Below are 27,289 nucleotides of genomic sequence, written 5' to 3'. Positions count from 1 at the left end.
AAGTTTCTTCACAGCAAAGGAAGGAGTTTAAAAAAAGTGTAAAGGCAACCTACAGAATGGGAGAAAATATTTGCAAACCATATATATGATAAGGGGTTAATATCCAAAATACATAAGGAACTTATACAACTCAAAAGCAAAACAAAGCAAAAACAAAACAAAACAAACAAAACAAAAAACTGATTTAAAAAATGGGCAAAGGGTCTGAATTGATATTTTTCAAAAGAAGACATACAAATGGCCAACAGGAACATGAAAAGATGTTCAACATCACTAATCATCAGGGAAATGCAAAGATGACACCTCAAAACCATAATGAGATTAATCCTTTGTCTGTTGTTTCATTTGCAAATATTTTCTCCCATTCTGAGGGTTGTCTTTTTGTCTTGTTTATGGTTTCCTTTACTGTGCAAAAGCCTTTAAGTTTAATTAAGTCCCATTTATTTTATTTGTTTTTATTTCTGTTACTCTAGGAGGTGGGTCAAAAAAGATCTTGCTGTGGTTTATGTCAAAGAGTGTTTTTGCTATGTTTTCCTCTAGAAGTTTTATAATGTCTGGTCTTACATTTAAGTCTTTAATCCATTTAGAGTTTATTTTTGTGTATGGTGTTAGGTAGTGTTCTAATTTCATTCTTTTACATGTAGCTGTCTAGTTTTCCCAGCATCACTTATTGAAGAGGCTGTCTTTTCTCCATTGTATGTTCTTGCTACTTTGTCGTAAATTAGGTGTCCATACGTCTGTGGGTTTGTCTCTGGGCTTTCTATCCTGTACCATTGATCTATATTTCTGTTTTTGTGCCAGTGGCATTCTGTCTTGATTACTGTAGCTTTGTGGTATAGTTTGAAGTTGGGGAGCCTGATTCCTCCAGCTCCATTTTTCTTTCTCAAGATTGCTTTGGCTATTCGGGGTCTTTTGTGTTTCCATACGAATTGTAAGATTTTTTGTTCTAATTCTGTGAAGAATGCCATTGGTAGTTTAATAGGGTTTGCATTGAATCTGTAGATTGCTTTGGGTAGTATAGTCATTTTCACAATATTGATTCTTCCAATCCAAGAACATGGTATATTTCTCCATCTGTTTATGTCATCTTTGATTCCTTTGCATATACTGAAGAATCCTTGCATCCCTGGGATAAATCTCACTTGTTCATGGTGTATGATCCTTTTAATGTGTTGTTGGATTCTGTTTCTTAGTATTTTGTTGAGGATTTTTGCATCTATGTTCATCAGTGATATTGGTCTATAATTTTCTTTTATTGTGATATCTTTTTCTGGTTTTGGTATCAGGGTGACGGTGGCTTTGTAGGATGAATTTGGGAGTGTTTCTCCCTCTGCAATTTTTTGGAAGAGTTTGAGAAGGATCAGTGTTAGCTCTTCTCTAAATGTTTGATAGAATTCACCTGCGAAGCCATCTGGTCCTAGACTTTTGTTTGTTGGAAGATTTTTAATTATTGTTTCAATTTCATAAATCATGGTAGGCCTGTTTATATTTTCTAATTCTTCCTGGTTCAGTTTTGGAAAATTGTACCTTTCCAAGAATTTGTCCATTTCTTCGTGGTTGTCCATTTTATTGGCATATAGTTGTTTGTAGTAGTCTCTTATAATCCTTTGTATTTCTGTGGTGTCAGTTGTGATTTCTCCTTTTTCACTTCTAATTTTATTGATTTGCATCCTCTTTCTTTCTGGATGAGTCTGGTTAAGAGTTTATCAATTTTGTTTATCTTCTCAAAGAACCAGCTTTTAGTTTTATCGATCTTTGCTATTGTTTTCTTCATTTCTATTTCATTTATTCCTGCTCTGATCTTCTTTATGATTTCTTTCCTTCTACTGACTTTGAGTTTTCTTTGTTCTTCTTTCTCTAGTTGTTTTAAGTGTAGGGTTAGATTGTTTATTTGAGATTTTTGTTTCTTGAGGTGAGATTGAATTGCTGTAAACTTCCCTCTTAGAACTGATTTTGCTGCATCCCATAGATTTTGGGTCATTGCGTTTTCATTATCATTTGTTTCTACGTATTTTTTAATTTTACGGAGCTCAATATCAAAAAAACAAACAATCCAGTTAAAAAATGGGCAGAAGATCTAAATAGACATTTCACCAAGGAAGACATAGAGATGGCCAAGAGGCACATGAAAAGACGCTCAACATCACTAATTATTAGAGAAATGCAAATCAAAACTACAATGTGGTATCACCTCATGCCAGTCAGAATGGCCATTATCAAAAAAGCTAGAAACAGTAAATGCTGGAAAGGGTGTGGTGAAAAGGGAACCCTCCTACACTGTTGGTGGGAATATAAATTGATACAACCACTATGGAAAACAGTATGGAGGTTCCTTAAAAAACTAAAAATAGAACTACCATATGACCCAGCAGTCCCACTACCGGGCATATACCCTGAGAAAACCATAATTCAAAAAGACACATGCACCACAATGTTCACTGCAGCACTATTTACAATAGCCAGGACATGGAAGCAACCTAAGTGCCCATCGACAGATGAATGGATAAAGAAGACGTGGCATATATATACATTGGAATATTACTCACCATAAAAAGAAATGAAATTGAGTTTTTTGTAGTGAGGTGTATGGACCTAGAGTCTGTCATACAGAGTGAAATAAGTCAGAAAGAGAAAAACAAATACCGTATGCTAACGCATATATATGGAATCTAAAAAAAAAAAAAAAAAAAAGTTACTGATGAACCTAGTTGCAGGGCAGGAATAAAGAGGCAGACATAGAGAATTGACTTGATGACATGGGGTGGGAGGGTGAAGCTGGGGCGAAGTCAAAGTAGCATTGACATATATACACTACCGAATGTAAAATAGTTGGCTGGTAGGAAGCAGCAGCGTAGCACAGGGAGATCGGCTTGGTGCTTTGCGATGACCTTAGAGGAGTGGGATAAGGAGGATGGGAGGGAGGCTCAAGAGGGAGGGTATATGAGGACGTGTGTATGCATATGGCTGATGTGTTGTGCAACAGAAACTAACATGGTATTGTGAAACAATTATACTCCAATAAAGATCTATTAAAAAAAAAAAGAAAAAAGCAAACCATAGTGAGATGTCGCCTTACACCAGTTAGGATGGCTGTCAACAAAAAGTTAAAGTGTTGGAGAGGATGTCGAGAAAGGAGAACCCTTGTGCATTATTGATGGGAATGAAAATTGGTACATCCATTACAGAAAACAATATAGAGGTTTCTCAAAAAATTACATATAGAACTACCATATGATCCCGCAATTCCATTTCTGGGTATATATCCAAAGGAGTGAAAATCTGGATCTCAAAGAGATATTTGCACTTCCATGTTCAATGCAGCATTATTCACTATAGTCAAGATATGGAAACAACAACAAGATATATATACATATATATGAATATTATTCAGCCTTAAGGAAAAAAGAAAATTCTGCCACTTGCAACAACATCAGGAGAGCATGTTATGTCAAATAAGCTAGACACAGAAAGATAAATACTGCATAATCTCAGTTATATGCGGAATCTGAAAAAGTCAAAGTTGTAGAAACAGAGACTAGAATGATGATTACCTAGAGCTGGTGGGGGGAAATGTGGAACTATTTGTCCTGAGTACAAACTTTCAGTCATTAGATAAATCAGTTCTGGAGACCTAATGTACAGCATATATTATATATACATATATACACACACATAACTATAGTCATATCGTTAATAATAATATATTTAAAGTGGTAAAAGAAAAAAAACACCAACTTAGAATTCTACTTCAGTGGCATTATTCTTTTTTTTTTTTTTTAAGCCATAATCACTCATTTATCCTTTCATTTATTTGTTCTTAGCAGTCTTTTTTTTTGGCCACACCATGCAGCATATGGATCTTAGTTCCCCAACTAGGGATGGAACCCGTGCCCCGTGCGTTGGAAGTGTGGAGTCAACCACGGAACTGCCAGGGAAGTCCCTCAGTGGCATTATTCTTAAAAGGCAAAGGACAAATATACTTTCTCAGTCAAATAAAAATGGACAGAATTTACAGCCAGATGAACTGCCCTACAAAGGCTTCAGTGAGAAGAAAAAGGATATAGGTCAGAAACTTTGATATACATAAAGAAATGAAGAACATCAGAGAAAGAATAGGTGAAAGTAAATTAAAACTTATAATTTTTTTATTCTTAACTAATCTTAAATATAATTCTATTTAAATCAATAATAGCAAAAGTATTGGGTGATGATAGCACATGGATAAATTAAATGGATAAGAGCAATACCAAAAAATATGAAAGAGAGGAATTAGGAATACAGCTTGTGGTCCATATCTGTGAGTTCCATATGTATGGATTCAATGAACCACAGATTAAAAATTTTTGAAAAAAAGTTCCAGGAAGTTCAAAAATCAAAACTTGAATTTGCCACATGCTAGTAACTATTTACATATAATTTACATTGAATTTACAACTATTTACATAGCATTTACATTGTATTAGGTATTATAAGTAACCTGGAGATGATTTGAAGTATATGGGAGGATATGCATAGGTTATATTCAAACACTATGTCATTTTATATAAGAACCTTGAGAATCCATGGATTTTCATATCTGTGGGGCATCCTGCAACCAAGCCTGCATGGATACTAAGAGATGACTCTACTCTGTTATAAAATACATGCATTTCAGATAAAGTGCTATAGTGTTATTTGAAGGTGGACTTCAATTAGCTTAAGAATATTGCAAGCTCTAGGACAACTATTTTTTAAAAGAGAGTAGATAAAATGAAACTATATTAAAGGCTCAATTAAAATTGGAGAAGCCAAAAAAAGGAAAAAAATAAACAGAACAAACACAATGAATAAAAAATACTGCAAACATGGTGGTTAATCTAACTATTTCAATAATCACTTTAAATATGGTCAAAGTTAAACACATCAATCAAAATAGAGATTATCAGAATGGATTAAAAAGAAAAAAACAAAGTCTGACTACTTTGTCTACAGGAAATCCACCTTAAGTATAAAAATTCTGATAGGTTAAAAGTAAAGAAGTGGAAAAGATATATCTTGCTAACATTAATCAAAAGAAAACGGAAGTAGTTACATTAATTTTAGACAAAGTAGAGTTTAGAGCAAGGAAAATTATCACTGATAAAAAGGACATTACATAATGGTAAAGGGGTCGATTTTTCAATAAAACAATTCTCCAAGAATCCTGAAGTTGTATGTATCTAACAATAGAGCACCAAAATACATGACTTAAAAACAGAAAGAAATAGATAAATACACTGTTAGAGATGGAGTTTTTAACACCCTATTCCCATTAGTAATTAATAGATCAAGCAGGCAAAAAATCAGTAAGGTTATAATTGACCTGAACAGCACTATCAATCAACTTATCTAAACAGTCAGACAAACTGGCTGTTAGTTTTTGAATACTCCACTCAATAACTACAGAATAGACATTTTTTTCAAGCTCACATAGAACATTTACCAAGATAGAACACATGTTGGATCACAAAATACACTTTAACAAATGTAAAACAATATATATTATACAAATTATGTTTGCAGATAGTAATGGATTTAAAATAAAATCAATAACAGAAAAATAGCTAGAAAATCCCCAGTTGTTTGTAAAGTAAACAACATACTTCTACATAACACATAGACCAAAAAGGAAGTCACAAGATAAATTTTAAAATGTTTTGAATTAAATGAAATGGAAATACATGTTATCAAACTTTGTGGGATGCAATAAAAGCTATAATTAGGGAAAGTGTAGAGCACTAAATGCATATATTCAAAAAGAAGAAATATTTAAAATCAATCTAGCTTCCACCTCAGGAAACTAGATGTTTAAAAAAACAATTTAAGTATAAGCAAGGAGAGGAAAAGAAATTTAGGTAAGGGAAACAAAAGCAAAAATAAACAAATGGGACTACAACAAACTAAAAAGCTTTTGCACAGCAAAGGAAACTTTCAACAAAATGGAAAGGCAGCGCACTGAATGAGAGAAGATATTTGCAAATGGTATATCCAATAAGGGTTTAATATCCAAAATATTCAGAGAACCCATACAACTCAACATGAATCAATCAATAAATAAATAAATGGCAGAGGAAATACATAGATATTTTTCGAAAGAAGACATACAGGGGGTCAACAGGCATATGAAAAGATGCTCAACACTAATTATCAGGGAAATTCAAATCAAAACCATGAGATCACTTCACACCTGTCAGAAGGGATATTATCAAAAAGAAAAGAAACAACAAGTGTTGATGAGGATATGGAGAAAAGGGGCCCTTATGCACTGTCAATGGGGATGTAAATCGTACAGCTGCTATGTAGAAGAGTATAAAAGTTTTTCAAAAAATTAAAAATAGAACTACCATACAATTCAGCAATTTCACGTCTGGGTATTTTTCCAAAGGAAAAAAAACACTAACTCAAAAAGATATATGTACCCTATGTTCAATGTAGTATTTACAATAGCAAAGATGTGGAAGAACACTGATAGATGAATGGATAAAGAATATGTGAGATATAAATATATATATATATACACATGCATATACATATGTATGTACATAGATATACATATACACATTAAAATATTACTCAGATATAAAACATAATGAAATCTTGACATTTGCAACAACATGGATGGATCTAGAGGATATTATGCTAAATGAAATGTCATAGAGAGATACATATTGTATGATATGTATGTACATATTGTATGATTTCACTTATATGTACAATCTAAAAAACAAAACAAATGAACAAACACATCAAAATAGAAACAGAGTCATAGATACAGAGAACAATTGGTGATTTCCAGAGAGGAGAGGAGTGGGAAGATGAGTTAACTAGGTAAGGAAAATTAAGAGGTACAAACTTCCATTAATAAAATAAATAAGTTACAGTGATATAACATACAGCACATATAATATAGTCAATAATACTGTAATAACTTTGTATATGATAGATGGTAACTAGATTTACAGTGGTGATTTTATAATGTGTACAAATATTGAATAACTGTATTGTACACATGAAACTGACATAACATTCTAAGTTACACATCAATAAATAAAGTAAATAAATAAATACAGTTAAGTGCATCCACAGGTAGTATTGATTTAAAGAGTCATTTTCTAAGTGAACCATGGATTTGTTCTCTCCAGACATTCCTTCTGGAAACACGCTAAAGGAAAAAGCGATGAGATGCCAAAAGTGATGATTTATACATTTTACATTATCAATTATATGTTTGGCATTAACTCTATCAGAAGAGAATACACTTAGGTTTGGTTTAATGCCTTCAATATTGATGGCCTATAAAATTACATTGAAAAATCAATGTGCTAAAGTGTGTAGGTGACTGTCAGGAAAATGGAGAAGCCATTATCATTAACAATTGCTTTTACATTCTAATTCTAAATCTATTGTCACAATATGTCTATGCTTATAGAAAGACTTTTTCTATCAATCTTTGGATGAGACCCCTCTCCGCACTCAGATATCTTTTTTTTTTTTTCTTTTTAAATGAAGAGCTAATCTTGACAGAGAAAAGCTGTTAGATCTGGAGCCATAAGAAAGTCATTTTCTTGATTTTTAGAAGTGCATAATCATTGGAGAAATTACTAGCGTTCAAGCTAAAATTTGTAGAAATGCTTCCTGGCCTTGAGTGAACAGAGTATAATATTGCTTGAGATTTTTGCTAATCCTCCTTGGAATAGAGCTTGACTCAGAAATATCTTGCGTTAAGAAGATTCTGGTTGCCTGATGAAGACTGTAATCTAACTGAATCCTGTCTCTAAAACAGTGATTTCCTGAAGAGCCCATCCATGCACAGTAGTGATGAGTTTCCTAAAAGACACAGAGATTACAGAACAGGTTGCAAGATTATTCTGTGCTATTTTCTAATGAGTCCTTGAGTTGTGAAAGAACTTGGTTTGAGGTTTACTTTCTTATAATTTAGTGGGGAGAATGTGACAGAAGAGACCTAAACCCTTTACCCAGCTCAACCTTCCCCAAAATAGCATACATAACCATATTGGCTTAGGTCAGTTAGCAATCTACTCTAAATCAAGGTTAAAAAAAAAGAAAAATGATAGCCAGTGCTCTAGGGCAGCTCAAGTCTTCTCCTCACTCTCACCTACTCCTGTTGGACAAGAAGACCACCGACATAGTGCAGCTTTCTGGATAAAAGTTGAACATGTAGTAGAGATGAAGCATTTGTGTTACAGAATACTCTCACTTCCTTGAAGCACCACTTCTTGACTCTGGCATTTGTGCTCTTTTCTGGAGGCTCTGTCAGAATCTTTCTTTTTATTTGGATAATTTAAAGTTTCTGACTATGTGGCTGACATGGAAACAGTGGCCATGACTTCTTTTGCTTTGTTGGGGAAGGTATTGTCCACTGTCTCTTAGAGTCAGGAATGGAGGGTGAAACGCGAAGAACCTACTGACACCAATTACTGATAACTTTCTTGGGCATGGGAGGGGTGGGGCATGGGGAAGTAAAAGATGGAGAAGGCTAGAGAATTAAGGTAGAGACAGAGAGAAAAGTTCCCTGTGTGTCATGCTAAGGATTTTGGACATGATGCTTTGGGAAATGAGGACAAAGGAGTGGGAGTCACAAGAGAGACCTCTGCCAGTTTTAAGTCAGGAGGTGCAGAAACATATTTGCATTTAAGGAAGTACTCTGGAGGATGTAAAGACCAAGAGACAACTAAGGAGATCATTTCTTAGCCCAGGCAAGAGGATGAGAGGAATGAAAGTGTGGAGAAGGACACTAGCAGGGAGATGGAGGGGAAGATGGGGTATATTCAAGGCATTTTTAAAAAACAAAGGATTGGGTCCCATGTCTCCAATGTATTTTTTCACTTTCACATTTTAACACATATTCAAAGCATCTAAAAATAAAATATTTTTTCTAGAAAAATATTTTCCATTTGTGACTGGAGTCATCACTCATAGGAGCGTCATCTGGTCACTCAGAGGAAAAAAAGAACTATAATCTTTTTTTTTAATTGAAGTATACTTGATTTACAATGCCGTGTAATTTCTGCTTTACAGCAAAGTGACTCAGTTATACACATATATTCTTTTCCATTATGGTTTATCCCAGGAGACTGAATATAATTCCCTGTGCCATACAGTAGGACCTTGTTGTTTATCCATTCTATATGTAATCATTTGCATCACCTAACACCAAACTCCCAATCCATCCCTCTCCCTACCCACCTCCCCCTTGGCAATCACAAGTCTGTCCTCTATGTCTGTGAGTCTGTTTCTGTTTTGTAGATAGGTTCTTTTGTGCCATATTTTAGATTCCACATATAAGTGATATCATATGGCATTTGTCTTTCTCCTGACTTACTTCACTTAGTATAATAATCTCTAGTTGTGTCCATGTTGCTGCAAATGTCATTATTTCATAAAAGAGCTATAATCTGAGTCCACAGTGTCCTTTGTTCTTTCTCCTTTATTAGTTGCCCAGAAACTCAAATTCATATTTTCCTTGTTCTTTCCAAGCAGTATACCTTTTTGCCCAAGCCATCTTTAACCAGTGGAGTCAACTGAGACAACTTTTCAACTGGTTTTCTTGCCCTTTCTCACTTTTTTCTCTCCCTTTTTATTCTCTGCTTTCAAACTAATCTATGACACTACTTTTTTTTTTTCCTAAACCTCCATTGTTATAGACTTGCAATGGGTTCCAGTGACCAAGAGAATAAAGTTAAAATGCTTGCTATTCAAAAAGCTTTACAGTTGGTTCCCACCTTATCACTCCTACTTCATCGTCCAAACTCTCTTTAACAGATATCCCACTTTTTATTCATCCAACAAACAATCTGAACACCTATGTCTCAAGCACTATTTAAGTTATAGGCAGGAGCCATGTTTAAAAAATCGTAAAAATAATTGAACTTTTTTCAAAGCATGGTGGGAAGCCATCAGCAGTTTGGGGAGGGTTAATTTTTGTTTTTAAAATTTTATTTAATTGTATTTTAAAATAAAGACTGACACAACCTGCTTCTGCTTTGAATCTTTAAAGGGTCACTCTGGACACTGTATAGAAAATGGATTCTCAGGAAGCCACAGAGAGGCAGGGTGGCTATTATATTACTTGGGAGAAATTATTATGACGTGGACTAAGATGATAGCAGTGGAGATTGAGAGAAGTCAGCAGATTCTGGCTATATTAAGAGTAGAATTTACAGGACCTGGCTGGTGGGTGACAAAACAGGAAAAACAGAAAGATATTAATCAGTAAGGACTTTAGAGTCAGACATCATTATACGACCCTGTAAAAACTCTTTAACTTTTCTGAGACTAAAATTCTCTGTTTAATAAGGATAACAATGTTTGTTTAGACCATACAAAGTTGCCCATTTTGACCATTAGTAAAAAAAAAAAAAAAAAAAAATTTATATAGTTCATATAAAAAAACATTTATATCTAATAGCAAACACAGAATAAACGCAAGGACTAAATAGAATAATGTGTACAAAGAAAGCAACTTAACACTCTACCTTAGTAGATGCTAATTTCCATTTCCCCATTTTTTTTCCCTACCTTCTACTTCAGGATCCAAATAAAAAATCTTATTATTGTAGTCTTCTTGGATTAACTGGTACACATTGATCTCCTTACTCTCAGAACTCTTATTTAAAAACCAGACTGCTTGACCTACTAGAGAATGGACTTGAGGATACGGGGAGGGGGAAGGGTAAACTGGGACAAAGTGAGACAGTGGCATGGACATATATACACTACCAAACGCAAAATAGATAGCTAGTGGGAAGCAGCCGCATAGCACAGGGAGATCAGCTCGGTGCTTTGTGACCACCTAGAGGGGTGGGATAGGGAGGGTGGGAGGGAGGGAGATGCAAGAGGGAAGAGATATGGGGACATATGTATACGTATAACTGATTCACTTTGTTATAAAGCAGAAACTAACACACCATTGTAAAGCAATTATACTCCAATAAAGACGTTAAAAAAAAAAACAAAAATAACCCAGACCACTCTAGTTTAACAATCCTAATATCTGCCTTGTTTACAAGAGTCCAGACAGGCCATTTTTACCACAATGGCACTAATATGTACATTAGTCTACTTAGAGAAAAATGAAGGTTAGCAAGAATATGAAACTAGGTGTAAATTAGATCACTATGCTTATGCCATATTTCTTCCTGACTCACAAAAACAAGCAGAGAATATTTCATTATTTCAATGATACTAGGAGTGCTACTCATCACATATGTGGTACAGTTAACCAAGGCTAAGACAGTTCCAAATATCTTGATTTAGGGGAAAACCAAGGTATCATCAATAGGAAGCCAGTTTTCTGAACTATCTAACATTTTATGAGATTTTACTGAATTGTTTTTATGATAAGTGAGAATAGTCAAGTATGGTGGATAAAAATATTCAGTCTAGTTTTCACCAAATCTTACAGTTTCCACAAGTACATATGAAATAAATATATGGAACATGGATTTTCAACATTTTTTTTTAAATATTAGGATGTTCCAAGATTAGGATGACCAGTCTACCAATTTGCCCAGGACTGAATGGGTTCGTGAGTGTGGGACTTTTAGTTTTAAAACCAGGGCAGTCCTGGGCAAACCAGAATCACTCTAACCAAGATATTGAAACTGAAAATTCTCAAATGTTTAACCAGTTGGAAAATTTTTTAAATTAATTAATTAATTTATTTTTGGCTCCGTTGGGTCTTCATTGCTGCACGCAGGCTTTCTTAGTTGTGGCGAGCGGGGGCTACTCTTCGTTGCGGTGCGCAGGCTTCTCATTGTGGTGGTTTCTCTTCTTGTGGAGCAAGGGCTCTTGTGTCCACAACTTGTGCACAGGCTTCAGTAGTTGTGGCTCACGGGCTCTAGAGCACAGGCCCAGTAGTTGCGGTGCAGGGGCTTAGTTGCTCTACAGCATATGGGATCTTCCCGGACCAAGGCTCGAACCCATGTCCCCTGCATTGGCAGGCAGCTTCTTAACCACTGCACCACCAGGGAAGTCCCACCAGTTTGAAAGTTTAAATGAAGATATTCTTCACAAATCTTTTCTGGTCAGATGAAAGTATGGGGTATGAAGACAGTAACTATGGGGAGTGGTGACTCTCAAATGAATGGCAATTAGATATTAAATGATTCAACTGAACTTGATAGATACATGAAGACTGTCCACCTAGGTCTGTGCTCTGTGCTAGAGGCTGCAGATTTAAAGATGATCAGGGATCATCCCTGAACTGGAATAATTAATAAGATGTAACATGGCTATAAGAAACACATATATTTTTATAATAATTTCAAACAACAGAGGTTCTCAGCGTGCCAAAATGCAGCTCTAGGGGAAAGTACAGAATCATACAAATGAAGGTGGTTATAATTAGCAATAAATGTTGCTACGCATAGATAAAACGTAAAGATATAATGAAAATGAGTACAATGTTGAAAGAAACACTACAGAAGCATTTTTAATAAAACTAATTAGCTGAGAGCATCCTTTTTGGATTACAGACATGCTTTTTCTCTCCCAAGTAAACATACCAATTGTCTTTAGCTTAATATTTTTTTCTTTTTGGAAGATAGTTTTCCAGTTCTTATAAAATTGTTGACAGTCTGAGAATCTGGCACTTAGCGTAGGTGTAACAAAAACATTAAAAGACTTAAAAAAAAAAAAAGCAATAACAACACTAAAGAACTACTTCATGTTTATTTTTACCATCTACCAATTTAGGAAGCTGCTATTTCATAAATTATAAGAAAAGCCCACATTTACAGTTGAAGAGAATCCATTTGGGATGATATTCTCTTTTCTTATTTAGCTATTGACTTGCTGTCACTCATTTGTTTTTTTAATGCTTTGATTTTTTTTCCCAACAGAAAAAATAATTATCAATGCCATGTTACAGCTAAGGCTTTAAAAAATATGATAAAATGTGGTGAGAATAAACATTTTGTAAACAGGAATGGTATTAAACCTTGGGTTAGGTCTTTTCTATGATCATTTGTGTCTGAGGAAGAGTAAGCGGAATCAGGTCCTGACTGAGCTTCCTGTAGTAGACATAGGACCTATAGGAGACTGACCTGGCTACAACGAGGTTCCAAGTGGATAAAAGTCACCATGAGCTTTACTATCTCTCAGACAATAATTAGCAGCAAGGTTTCCAAAGAAGCTAGCAAAGCAAACTGTTGGGAATCCAGAAATTAATAAACCCCAGTCACTCCATCTAGAGATTCTCTGAGAAACATATTTCCCAGTCAAGATGTTTATAGTACAACTTGAAATACATATATATATATATATATATATATATATATATATATATATTTAAGAAGCTTGGCAATAAAAAAGAGAAGAAAACAATGTTTGGAGGATAAATTGGGATTGAGGAAGATTTGTTTGTTTTCTTTAATGATTTGATAGACTTGAGCTGACAGAGCACCTAGAATAAGAGTAGAAGCTGAAAATACATAAGACAGAGAGAAATGATTGAATCGATGTTCCTGAATAGGCTGAATAGAATTCTGTACAGACCCAAGATAGGGAATTCATTAGTTTCTTGACTTTTAAGGTTTTTTTTTTCTTTTCATAGGTTCAATATTTTTAACTTTTAAGTTTGAAAAAATTATAGATTCATAGGAGATTGCAAAGAACTGTACAAGGAAACCCTGTGCACCCTTCCCCAACTAAAATTCACCTATAACACAACTATAGTGTAATATCAAAATCAAGACATTCATACAATCTGTAAAGCTTATTCATCTTTCAACAGTAATACATGCATTCATTTGTGCGTGTGTATCTTTGCAATGTTTGCAATGTGTACCTCCTTAACCACGACCAAAATCAAGACGCTCAACTGTACCATCACTGCAAGATTTCTTTGTGTTACATTTTCATTATTAGACCTAACTCCTCTCCCATCCCTGGCATCTGGCAATCACTAATCTGTTCTCCATCTTTATAGTTTTATCTCACAAATGTTACATACATGGAACCATATAGGATATATCCTTTTGAAACAGCCTTTTCTTAATGAGTAAAGCAGCTTTCTTGAGAAAACAAACAAAACTATGTTTTGCACACTTTGTAGTGAGGTATTCTGTAAAGAGGATGATATTTAGAGCATCAACTCCAGTTTCTGGATATAAAAACATCTTGAAAATGCTTGTCATTTTTAGATACAGTTGTATTTAAAGTTCAGGAATGACTTTCAAATAACTCAATGGTTTCTAAAACAAAAGACTATTGAAATAAGTTTCAAAAGAAGGTAATTGCTGTGGTATGCTGCCTCATTTCCTACAGTAAATAATTACATAGATCCAATTATAGAAACGTATAAATATGCTACCTCATGTTTTCAATATTCACACTTTCAGGCAAATGAGCTTCTCCAAGTTACAAACACAACCTTAACATTTATGAACCTTGACAATACTTATTTTGGAATACAATATATTACACCCACCTTGCTTTAAAAAAATGGGGTGAACCCAACAGAATTCAGCAAACTTTTATCAATGTGGGAAAAGTTGAAATTAAAATAGAAACCTTGAGAAGGATGTCTGTAACACTGTTAGATTGGATTCAGAGGAAGAGTTCAGAGAAGTACTTCAGCGAATTCAATTATTAGCAGGGGCATATAAAGGCGGGAGGCTCATCTTTAAAAGTCTTTCTCTCTTGTTGGAGCCCTACATCTTGGGACAGACCAGCCGGGCAGGAGCCTAGGAACCACCTCAGCTACTAAAAGAACATTTGACCATTGCTCCCCAAGCAAATGAGCCCATGTGATAACCAAGGACTTTTGCACCACTTTCAGCCAGGTAGGACAATTTAGGATATGTAGATTAGATGATGAAATATAGTGAACCTTCTAGTATTTTCATGGTATGTATGAAAAGAAGAATTTCAGAATTAGCACATAAAATCTAAGATAACTATCCAGTACAAATGTAAGAAGTCCTAAGCACTCTTTTTTGTGCAACAGGTTTATGCTAGTTTTCTAGGGTTGCCAAAACAGAGTACCACAAATTGAATGGCTTAAATAGCAGAAATTTACTGTCTCACAGTTCTGGAGGCTAGACATCCAAGATTAAGGTGCTGGCAGGGTTGATTCCTTCTGATGGCTTTGAGGGAAGGATCTGTTCCAGACTCTTCGCCTTGGGTTATACATGGCCACCTTCATGTTTGCATGGCATTCCCCCTGTATGCATGGCTGTGCCCAAATTTCCCCCTTTTATAAAAACACCAGTCTTATTGGATTAGGGGGCCACTCTACTCCAGTAAAACCTTGTCTTAGCTAATTACATCTAAAATAATCATGTTTCCAAATCAGTTCACATTCTGAGCCACTGGGGGTTAGGACTTGGATGCATGGATTTGGAGGGGTGGTAAAATTCAACTCATAACAGGGTACATATTATTTGATTAAAAGAATCTTTCCCTCTACTTTATCTTAATAGTTTTTCAGGCAGGAATTGGTACCCACAGAGGAGAACCTGACTGAACAGAACTGTAATAAGCTGCTGGTCACTTTCTTCCGTGAGTGAAGACAAGTCACCTTGGACCACATTTTTTTCAGGAAAGAGATGCTTTCCAGTTGTATAAATGTGAGGTAAGCAGACACTCATTACCTTGAGGATAAAGTATTATAGGACCTTCACTGATTAGTCTGACAGAGACAACTCCTTTCAATAACCTTTGTTGAGTGGACTTTGCCTGCAGAGAAAAGATTGGCAAAATCACGGCATCGAGTATCCTGTAAGGGAAGTGATTGAGAACCCAGTTTCTTTGTTTTGTGGCATCTCTAATGAACTGAGACAGTCTCAACTAAGGTTTGCCAGTACTGAAGACACCAACAGTCCCCAAGGATAACTTTTAGTAAGATTAGGCGTTATCTGAACCAGAGAACTGGTTTAACAACCTTGGAAGTTAGTGGGAAAAAAAGGGTTTGTTCAGGTATATTTTGAGTCCACTTCTAGCCTCTGTTTCTTATCACAGAGGCATGGCAATGCCTGTGAGTGTAAATTCAAAGAGCAGAAGTCTTGGGAGACCAAAAGTAGAGTGACTGTTGGCATGCATAATACGGATGAAGTCGTCCTTGTTAAAAGATCAGATGGCTGCACAGGGAGGTGGACCAGAAAGACAATTATCACAGCAATGGACAAGAATTCCTTGAACAGTGCAACTGTGATCAGAACAATAGCAGATGAAACCTAAGTTTCACTATTCCTCTTTTACCCAGTGTTTGCAAGTAGGAGTGGCCCCTTTGGCTATAGTCAATCTGCTAGATCTCTAGGCAAATCAGAGGGAAAAGTGCCCAGAGTTGCAGAGAGTGATGGCTTTCCTGGAACAGATCCTGGCTATCACACTAATTCTGTTAGGTCAGGTAAATAATGTGACTATTTTTAAACATGTGATTTTATGCATATGGCAAATGAGTATCAACTGGTATTACTATTGTTCCAAATATTTCTCTCCCTATAGGAGGATTATACCTCCCCATAATTTTGATATCAGGTTTGGCCATATGACTTGTTTTGGTCAATGAAATATCAGTAATGTATGCCAATTTTAAGTAGGAGCTTCAAGAGTTATCTTCTGGCTCTGCTATTCTTAACTTGCCTCTTCCACAGGACAAGAAATGTTCCAGATAGGAGCTGCTCTTTCAACCTGGTCCCAGAATGAAGACAGGACAGGGGCACATCAGAGCCAACCCCTTGATGAACAGGAATGTGAGTGGGGATTACAATTTTGTTGTTTAAAGCTAATAAGATTTGGGGGGCTGTTTGTTACACACCTTAAATTCATATTTCCTACTAATTATAGGATTCACTCTGTTTTTCCTTTTTTAACCATTTTTTAAAATTGAAGTATAGTTAGTTTACAATGTTGTGTTAGCTTCAGGTGTACAGCAAAGTGATAAAAATACATATATATATATAAATATATATGATATATACATATCATAGCAAAGTGATATATATATAAATATATATATATATATTTTTCAGATTCGTTTCCATTACAGGTTATTACAAGACATTGAATATAGTTCCTTGTGCTATACAGTAGGTCCTTGTTGTTTATGTATTTTATACATAGTGGTGTGTATATGTTAATCCCAAACTCCTAATTTCCACCCCCCCCAATATTCCTTCTGGTAACCATAAGTTTGTTTTCTATGTCTGTGACTCTATTTCTGTTTTGTATATACGTTCATTTATATCATTTTTTTAGATTCCACATGTAAGTGATACCATATGATATTTGTCTTTCTCTGTCTGACTTACTTCACTTAACATAATAATCTCTAAGTCCATCCATGTTGCTGCAAATGGCATTATTTCATTCTTTTTTAATGGCTGAGTAATATTCCATGGTGTAGATATACTACATCTTCTTTATCTATTCATCAGTCAATGGACACTTAGGTTGTTTCCATGTCTTGGCTGCTGTAAATAGTGCTGCAGTGAACATTGGGGTGCGTGTATCTTTTCAAATTAGAGTTTTCTCTGGATATATGACCAGGAGTGGGATTGCAGGATCACACGGTAAATATATATAATGTATATAGCGTATAGTTTATATTCCCACCAACACTGTAGGAGGGTTATTTTTTCTCCACACCCTCTCCAGCATTTATTATTTGTAGACTTTTTAATGATGGCCATTCTGACTAGTGTGATGTGATACCTTATTGCAGATTTGATTTGCATTTCTCTAATAATTAGCGATACTGAGCATCTTTTCATATGTTGGCCATCTGTATGTCTTCTTTGGAGAAATGTCTATTTAGGTCTTCTGCACATTTTTGATTGGGTTATTCACTTTTTTATATTAAGCTATATGAGCTGTTTCTGTATTTTGGAAATTAATCCCTTGTTGGTAGCATCATTTGCAAATGTTTGCTCCCAGTCTGTAGGTTGTCTTTTCGTTTTGTTTATGGTTTCCTTTGCTGTGCAAAAGCTTTTAAGTTTAATTAGGTCCCATTTGTTTATTTTTCTTTTTATTTCCATTACTCTAGGAGATGGATCCAATAAAAATATTGCTGCAATTTATGTCAAAAAGTGTTCTCCTATGTTTTCCTCTAGGAGTTTTATAGTATCCAATCTTCCATTTAGGTCTTTAATCCATTTTGAGTTTATTTTTGTATATGGTCTTAGAGAATATTCTAATTTTATTCTTTTACATGTAGCTGTCCAGTTTTCCCAGCACCACTTATTGAAGAGACTGTCTTTTCTCCATTGTACATTCTTGCCTCCCTTGTTGTAGAATAATTGACCATAAGTGTATGGGTAGAATTGACTCTTCAGTTGTAATTTATTTCTATCAGAATCAAGAATTTCAAAATCTCTCTAGTGAACATGTTGGTAGAATCATCTTTCTAGATTGAAAAAAAAGACATACAACTAGAAACCTTGATTTGGAAAAGGTGCTTCAGTCCTAAGAACTGCCAAACATTTAAGTTTAGTAAGTTCAATACTTGCTTATTTCCAGCTTAAAAATATTCATTCTCTTGTGATATATAAAACTCACAGTTGGGGAGTCATACTGCTGAATCCTGCCGAATTAGATGTACCAATGTTGGGATTATATCTCAAAATAGAAAGAGAAAACTGGGCATGGTACAATTTACATACCAATAGAAGTGATATTATTCCTACTCTCAACACCAAAGGTATAAAAGGTTTACATTGCATATAAATGTTTTGGCCTTGGTTGTTTTTAAAACTCCTTTAACTGATATATTTGGCAAAATAAATTTGTTATTATGTTTCTTAGATTATGACAGGACACCCAAAACTAAACTATACTCTCTGATGAACTGAAGGCATGGAAAGACAGAAAGTTCTCTATTTCTTCTTTTAGCAGGCAAGGCAATCACATATACACAATAAAAAATTCTACAAAAGTAATTTAGTTTGTGTCTTTCTCACTTTCAGAGAACAAATGGCAGAATGAATTTACTTTTAACTATCATCACTGTGGTTTTAACTTTTTTTTTAAAAAGCATGTGGGGTTGGAAAAATCAATGAATAAATAAATTAATAAACATAGTGTAATCTTCTACTAGATTCAGACTTAGCTTCATTTAAGAAAATGGTACAGGAGTAGGGGCAAGATGGCGGAAGAGTAAGACGCGGAGATCACCTTCCTTCCCACAGATACAGTAGAAATACATCTACACGTGGAACTGCTCCTACAGAACACCCACTGAACGCTGGCAGAAGACGTCAGACCTCCCAAAAGGCAAGAAAATCCCCACGTACTTGGGTAGGGTAAAAGAAAAGAGAAATAACAGAGACAAAAGAATAGGGACGGGACCTGCGCCAGTGGGAGGGAGCCGTGAAGGAGGAAAGGTTTCCAGGCACTAGGAAGCCCCTTTGTGGGCGGAGACTGTGGGTGGCAGAGGGGGGAAGCTTCGGAGCCGCGGAGGAGAGCGTAGCCACAGGGGTGCGGAGGGCAAAGCGGAGAGACTCCCGCACAGAGGCTCAGCGCCAACCAGCACTCACCAGCCCGAGAGGCTTGTCTGCTCACCCGCCGGGGCGGGCGGGGGCTGGGAGCTGAGGCTCGGGCTTTGGTGCTAGCCAGGAGGGAGTCCGGGAAAAAGTCTGCAGCTGCCGAAGAGGCAAGAGACTTTTTCTTGCCTCTTTTTTTCGTGGCGCGCAAGGAGAGGGGATTCAGAGCGCTGCCTAAACGAAATCCAGAGACGGGTGCAAGCCGCGGCTATCAGCGCGGATCCCACAGCAACAGGGGCGCAGAGGGAAAAACGGAGAGATTCCCACACAGAGGCTCAGCGCCGAGCAGCGCTTACCAGCCCGAGAGGCTTGTCTGCTCACCCGCCGGGGCGGGCGGGGCTGGGAGCTGAGGCGCGGGCTTCGGTCAGATCGCAGGGAGAGGACTGGGGTTGGCGGCGTGAACACAGCCTGAAGGGGTTGGCGTGCCTCGGCGAGCTGGGAGGGAGCCGGAGAGGAGGTCTGCAGCCACCGAGGAGGCAAGAGACTTTTTCTTGCCTCTTTGTTTCGCGGCGCGCAAGGAGAGGGGATTCAGAGCGCCGCCTAGACGAACTCCAGAGGTGGGCGTGAGCCGTGGCTAACAGCGCGGACCCCAGAGACGGGCACGAGCCGCGGCCATCAGCGCGGACCCCAGAGACTGGTAGGAAACGCTAAGGCTGCTGCTGCTGCCACCAAGAAGCCTGTGTGCGAGCACAGGTCACTCTCCACACTGCCCCTCCTGGGAGCCGGTGCAGCTCGCCACTGCCAGGCTCCCGTGATCCGGGGACAACTTCCCCGGGAGAACACACGGCGCACCTCAGGCTGCTGCAACGTCACGACGCCTCTGACGCCGCAGGCTCGCCCCGCCTCCTCCAAACCGCTATCTCCCCCGGCCTGAGTGAGTCAGAGCCCCCCGAAGCAGCTGCTCCTTTAACCCCGTTCTGTCTGGGCGGGGAACGGACGCCCTCAGGTGACGTACATGCAGAGGCGGGTCCAAATCCAAAGCTGAACGCTGGGAGCTGTACGAACAAAGAAGAGAAAGGGAAATCTCCCCCAGCAGCCTCAGAAGCAGCGGATTAAAGCTCCACAAACAACTTGATGTGCCTGCATCTGTAGAATACCTGAATAGACAACGAATCATCCCAAATTCAAAAGGTGGACTTTAGGAGCAGGATATATTAATTTCCCCTTTTCCTTTTTTTGTGAGTGTATATGTGTATGCTTCTGGGTGAGATTTTGTCTGTATAGCTTTGCTTTCACCATCAGTCCTAGGGTTAGGTCTGTCCTTTTTTTTTTTTTTTTTAATTAAAAAAAATTTTTTTCCCTAATATATGTTTTCTTAATTTTTTCCATATTTTCTATTTTTAGAAATTAAAAAAATTTTTAATAAGTTTTTTCATACTTTTTATTTTAAAAAATTAAAATTTTTTTAAATAAATTTTATTCTTAAATTTTTTTTATTTTTTACTATAAAAAATTAATAAATCTATTTTTAAAAAATTAAAAAAAAAATTTTTCTGAATACATTTACTCTTAATAATTTTTTTTCTTATTTTTTATTATAATAGCTTTATTTTATTTTATTTTAACCTCTTTTTTTCTTTCTATTTTTTTCTCCCTTATATTCTGAGCTGTGTGGATGAAAGGCTCTTGGTGCTCCAGCCAGGTATCAGGGCTGTGCCTCTGAGGTGGGAGAGCCAACTTCAGGACACTGGTCCACAAGAGACCTACCAGCTCCACATAATACCAAACGGCAAAAATCTCTCCGAAATCTCCATCTCAACATCAAGACCCAGCTTCACTCAACGACCAGCAAGCTACAGTGCTGGACACCCTATGCCAAACAACTAGCAAGACAGGAACACAGCCCCATCCATTAGCAGGGAGGCTGCCTAAAATCATAAGGCCACAGACACCCCAAAACACACCACCAGACGTGGACGTGCCCACCAGAAAGACAAGATTCAACCTCATCCACCAGAACACAGGCAATAGTCCCCTCCACCAGGAAGCCTACACAACCCACTGAACCAACCTTACCCACTGGGGACAGATACCAAAAACAACGGGAACTACGAACCTGCAGCCTGTGAAAAGGAGACCCCAAACAGAGTAAGATAAGCAAAATGAGACGACAGAAAAACACACAGCAGATGAAGGAGCAAGGTCAAAACACACCAGACCTAACAAATGAAGAGGAAATAGGTAGTCTACCTGAAAAAGAATTCAGAATAATGATAGTAAGGATGATCCAAAATCTTGGAAATAGAATAGACAAAATGCAAGAAACATTTAACAAGGACGTAGAAGAACTAAAGAGGAACCAAGCAACGATGAAAAACACAATAAATGAAATTAAAAATACTCTAGATGGGATCAATAGCAGAATAACTGAGGCAGAAGAAAGGATAAGTGACCTGGAAGATAAAATGGTGGAAATAACTACTGCACAGCAGGATAAAGAAAAAAGAATGAAAAGAACTGAGGACAGTCTCAGAGACCTCTGGGACAACATTAAACGCACCAACATTCGAATTATAGGGGTCCCAGAAGAAGAAGAGAAAAAGAAAGGGACTGAGAAAATATTTGAAGAGATTATAGTTGAAAACTTCCCTAATATGGGAAAGGAAATAGTTAATCAAGTCCAGGAAGCACAGAGAGTCCCATACAGGATAAACCCAAGGAGAAACACGCCAAGACACATATTAATCAAACTGTCAAAAATTAAATATAAAGAAAACATATTAAAAGCAGCAAGGGAAAAACAACAAATAACACACAAGGGAATCCCCATAAGGTTAACATCTGATCTTTCAGCAGAAACTCTGCAAGCCAGAAGGGAGTGGCAGGATATACTTAAAGTGATGAAGGAGAAAAACCTACAACCAAGATTACTCTACCCAGCAAGGATCTCATTCAGATGTGATGGAGAAACTAAAACCTTTACAGACAAGCAAAAGCTGAGAGAGTTCAGCACCACCAAACCAGCTTTACAACAAATGCTAAAGGAGCTTCTCTAGGCAAGAAACACAAGAGAAGGAAAACACCTACAATAACAAACCCAAAACATTTAAGAAAATGGGAATAGGAACATACATATTGATAATTACCTTGAATGTAAATGGATTAAATGCTCCCACCAAAAGACACAGACTGGCTGAATGGATACAAAAACAAGACCCATATATATGCTGTCTACAAGAGACCCACTTCAGACCTAGAGACACATACAGACTGAAAGTGAGGGGATGGAAAAATATATTCCATGCAAATGGAAATCAAAAGAAAGCTGGAGTAGCAATTCTCATATCAGACAAAATAGACTTTAAAATAAAGAATATTATAAGAGACAAAGAAGGACACTATATAATGAACAAGGGATCGATCCAAGAGGAAGGTATAACAATTGTAAATATTTATGCACCCAACATAGGAGCACCTCAATACATAAGGCAAATACTAACAGCCATAAAAGGGGAAATCGACAGCAACACAATCATAGTAGGGGACTTTAACACCCCACTTTCACCAATGGACAGATCATCCAAAATGAAAATAAATAAGGAAACACAAGCTTTAAATGATACATTAAACAAGATGGACTTAATTGATATTTATAGGACATTCCACCCAAAAACAACAGAATACATATTTTTCTCAAGTGCGCATGGAACATTCTCCAGGATAGATCATATCTTGGGTCACAAATCAAGCCTTGGTAAATTTAAGAAAATTGAAATCGTATCAAGTATCTTTTCCGACCACAACGCTATGAGACTAGATATCAATTACAGGAAAAGATGTGTAAAAAATACAAACACATGGAGACTACACAATACACTACTTAATAACGAAGTGATCACTGAAGAAATCAAAGGGGAAATCAAAAAATACCTAGAAACAAATGACAATGGAAATACGACAACCCAAAACCTATGGGATGCAGCAAAAGCAGTGCTAAGAGGGAAGTTTATAGCAATACAAGCCTACCTCAAGAAACAGGAAACATCTCGAATAAACAACCTAACCTTGCACCTAAAGCAATTAGAGAAAGAAGAACAAAAAAACCCCAAAGCTAGCAGAAGGAAAGAAATCATAAAGATCAGGTCAGAAATAAATGAAAAAGAAATGAAGGAAACAATAGCAAAAATCAATAAAACCAAAAGTTGGTTCTTTGAGAAGATAAACAAAATTGATAAACCATTAGCCAGACTCATCAAGAGAAAAAGGGAGAAGACTCAAATCAATAGAATTAGAAATGAAAAAGGAGAAGTAACCACTGACACTGCAGAAATACAAAAGATCATGAGAGATTACTACAAGCAACTCTACGCCAATAAAATGGACAACCTGGAAGAAATGGACAGATTCTTAGAAATGCACAAACTGCCGAGACTGAACCAGGAAGAAATAGAAAATATGAACAGACCAATCACAAGCACTGAAATTGAAACTGTGATTAAAAACCTTCCAACAAACAAAAGCCCAGGACCAGATGGCTTCACAGGTGAATTCTATCAAACATTTAGAGAAGAGCTAACACCTATCCTTCTCAAACTCTTCCAAAATATTGCAGAGGGAGGAACACTCCCAAACTCATTCTACGAGGCCACCATCACCCTGATACCAAAACCAGACAAAGATGTCACAAAGAAAGAAAACTACAGGCCAATATCACTGATGAACATAGATGCAAAAATCCTCAACAAAATACTCGCAAACAGAATCCAACAGCACATTAAAAGGATCATACACCATGATCAAGTGGGGTTTATCCCAGGAATGCAAGGATTCTTCAATATACGTAAATCAATCAATGTGATACACCATATTAACAAATTGAAGGAGAAAAACCATATGATCATCTCAATAGATGCAGAGAAAGCTTTCGACAAAATTCAACACCCATTTATGATAAAAGCCCTGCAGAAAGTAGGCATAGAGGGAACTTTCCTCAACATAATAAAGGCCATATATGACAAACCCACAGCCAACATTGTCCTCAATGGTGAAAAACTGAAACCATTTCCACTAAGATCAGGAACAAGACAAGGTTGCCCACTCTCACCACTATTATTCAACATAGTTTTGGAAGTGTTAGCCACAGCAATCAGAGAAGACAAAGAAATAAAAGGAATCCAAATCGGAAAAGAAGAAGTAAAGCTGTCACTGTTTGCAGATGACATGATACTATACATAAAGAATCCTAAAGATGCTACCAGAAAACTCCTAGAGCTAATCAATGAATTTGGTAAAGTAGCAGGATACAAAATTAATGCACAGAAATCTCTTGCATTTCTATACACTAATGACGAAAAATCTGAAAGTGAAATTAAGAAAACACTCCCGTTTACCATTGCAACAAAAAGAATAAAATATCTAGGAATAAACCTACCTAAGGAGACAAAAGACCTGTATGCAGAAAATTATAAGACACTGATGAAAGAAATTAAAGATGATACAAATAGATGGAAAGATATACCATGTTCCTGGATTGGAAGAATCAACATTGTGAAAATGACTCTACTACCCAAAGCAATCTACAGATTCAATGCAATCCCTATCAAACTACCACTGGCATTTTTCACAGAACTAGAACAAAAAATTTCACAATTTGTATGGAAACACAAAAGACCCCGAATAGCCAAAGCAATCTTGAGAACGAAAAATGGAGCTGGGGGAATCAGGCTCCCTGACTTCAGACTATATTACAAAGCTACAGTAATCAAGACAGTTTGGTACTGGCACAAAAACAGAAATATAGATCAATGGAACAGGATAGAAAGCCCAGAGATTAACCCACGCACATATGGTCACCTTATCTTTGATAAAGGAGGCAAGCATATACAGTGGAGAAAAGACAGCCTCTTCAATAAGTGGTGCTGGGAAAATTGGACAGGTACATGTAAAAGTATGAAATTAGAACACTCCCTAACACCATACACAAAAATAAACTCAAAATGGATTAAAGACCTAAGTGTAAGACCAGACACTATCAAACTCTTAGAGGAAAACATAGGCAGAACACTCTATGACATACATCACAGCAAGATTCTTTTTGACCCAGCTCCCAGAGAAGTGGAAATAAGAACACAAATAAACAAATGGGACCTAATGAAACTTAAAAGCTTTTGCACAGCAAAGGAAACCATAAACAAGACCAAAAGACAACCCTCAGAATGGGAGAAAATATTTGCAAATGAAGCAACTGACAAAGGATTAATCTCCAAGATTTACAAGCAGCTCATGCAGCTCAATAACAAAAAAACGAACAACCCAATCCAAAAATGGGCAGAAGACCTAAATAGACATTTCTCCAAAGAAGATATACAGATGGCCTACAGACACATGAAAGAATGCTCAACATCATTAATCATTAGAGAAATGCAAATCAAAACTACAATGAGATATCATCTCACACCGGTCAGAATGGCCATCATCAAAAAATCTAGAAACAATAAATGCTGGAGAGGGTGTGGAGGAAAGGGAACTCTCTTGCACTGTTGGTGGGAATGTAAATTGATACAGCCACTATGGAGAACAGTATGGAGGTTCCTTAAAAAACTACAAATAGAACTACCATACGATCCAGCAATCCCACTACTGGGCATATACCCTGAGAAAACCATAGTTCAAAAAGAGTCATGTACCAAAATGTTCATTGCAGCTCTATTTACAATAGCCAGGACATGGAAGCAACCTAAATGTCCATCGACAGATGAATGGATAAAGAAGATGTGGCACATATATACAATGGAATATTACTCAGCCATAAAAAGAAATGAAATGGAGGTATTTGTAATGAGGTGGATGGAGTTAGAGTCTGTCATACAGAGTGAAATAAGTCAGAAAGAGAAAAACAAATACAGTATGCTAACACATATATATGGAATCTAAGGGAAAAAAAAGCCATGAAGAACCTAGTGGCAAGACAGGAATAAAGACACAGACCTACTAGAGAATGGACTTGAGGATATGGGGAGGGGGTGGGGTGAGATGTGACAGGGTGAGAGAGTGTCATGGACATATATACACTACCAAATGTAAAATAGATAGCTAGTGGGAAGCAGCCGCATAGCACAGGGAGATCAGCTCAGTGCTTTGTGACCACCTAGAGGGGTGAGATGGGGAGGGTGGGAGGGAGGGAGATGCAAGAGGGAAGAGATATGGGAACATATTGTATATGTATAACTGATTAACTTTGTTATAAAGCAGAAGCTAACACACCACTGTAAGGCAATTATACTTCAATAAAGATGTTTAAAAAAAAAAAAAAGAAAATGGTACAGATGAACTGGTTTGCAAGGCACAAATTGAGACACAGATGTAGAGAACAAAACTATGGACACCAAGGGGGGACAGCAGCGGGGGGTGGTGGTGGTGGTGGGATGAACTGGGAGATTGGGATTGACATATATACACTAATATGTATAAAATAGATAACTAATAAGAACCTGCTGTATAAAAATATAAATAAAATAAAATTCAAAAAAAAAGAAAATATTAACAATTATCTGTACTTGCTGAATATGATTCTGTAGACAACATTCTTCTCTACAAGTCATTAATGGAAAAAAATTATCCACATAATGATTATCTGAAATATATTTAATAGCTCATCCAATTTAAGCATAATACATTTGTAGATGCTATCTGAAAAGGATGATATAATGAACAGTACAGAGTTAGAATAATTTGTCATTATTGACTTTTTTATTATTAACTATAGAGAAATGTATTGGTATGATAAATCAAGGCATAAGTTGCAAAAATATTTTAAGGAAATATAG

At 36.6% G+C, this 27,289-nt stretch overlaps 2 long non-coding RNA genes across 2 annotated transcripts in view; one reads left to right on the top strand and one right to left on the bottom strand.

Moving 5' to 3' along the window:
- LOC309633708 overlaps positions 1-22,338 on the bottom strand; it is a 275,637-nt gene extending 253,299 nt beyond the window's left edge. Inside the window, exon 1 of the long non-coding RNA XR_014247675.1 lies at positions 22,303-22,338. This is a non-coding gene — a long non-coding RNA (uncharacterized lncRNA). The remainder of the gene's footprint in view (positions 1-22,302) is intronic.
- The window catches only part of LOC309633717, a 200,299-nt gene that overhangs the window by 54,506 nt on the left and 118,504 nt on the right, over positions 1-27,289 (top strand). The window lies entirely within an intron of this gene.

This window comes from Balaenoptera borealis (assembly GCF_965194805.1).
Source record: "Balaenoptera borealis genome assembly, chromosome: 8".
Taxonomy (NCBI): domain Eukaryota; kingdom Metazoa; phylum Chordata; class Mammalia; order Artiodactyla; family Balaenopteridae; genus Balaenoptera; species Balaenoptera borealis.
Note: the sequence above shows the minus strand (reverse complement) of the source record. Positions and strands in the feature narration are given on the sequence as shown.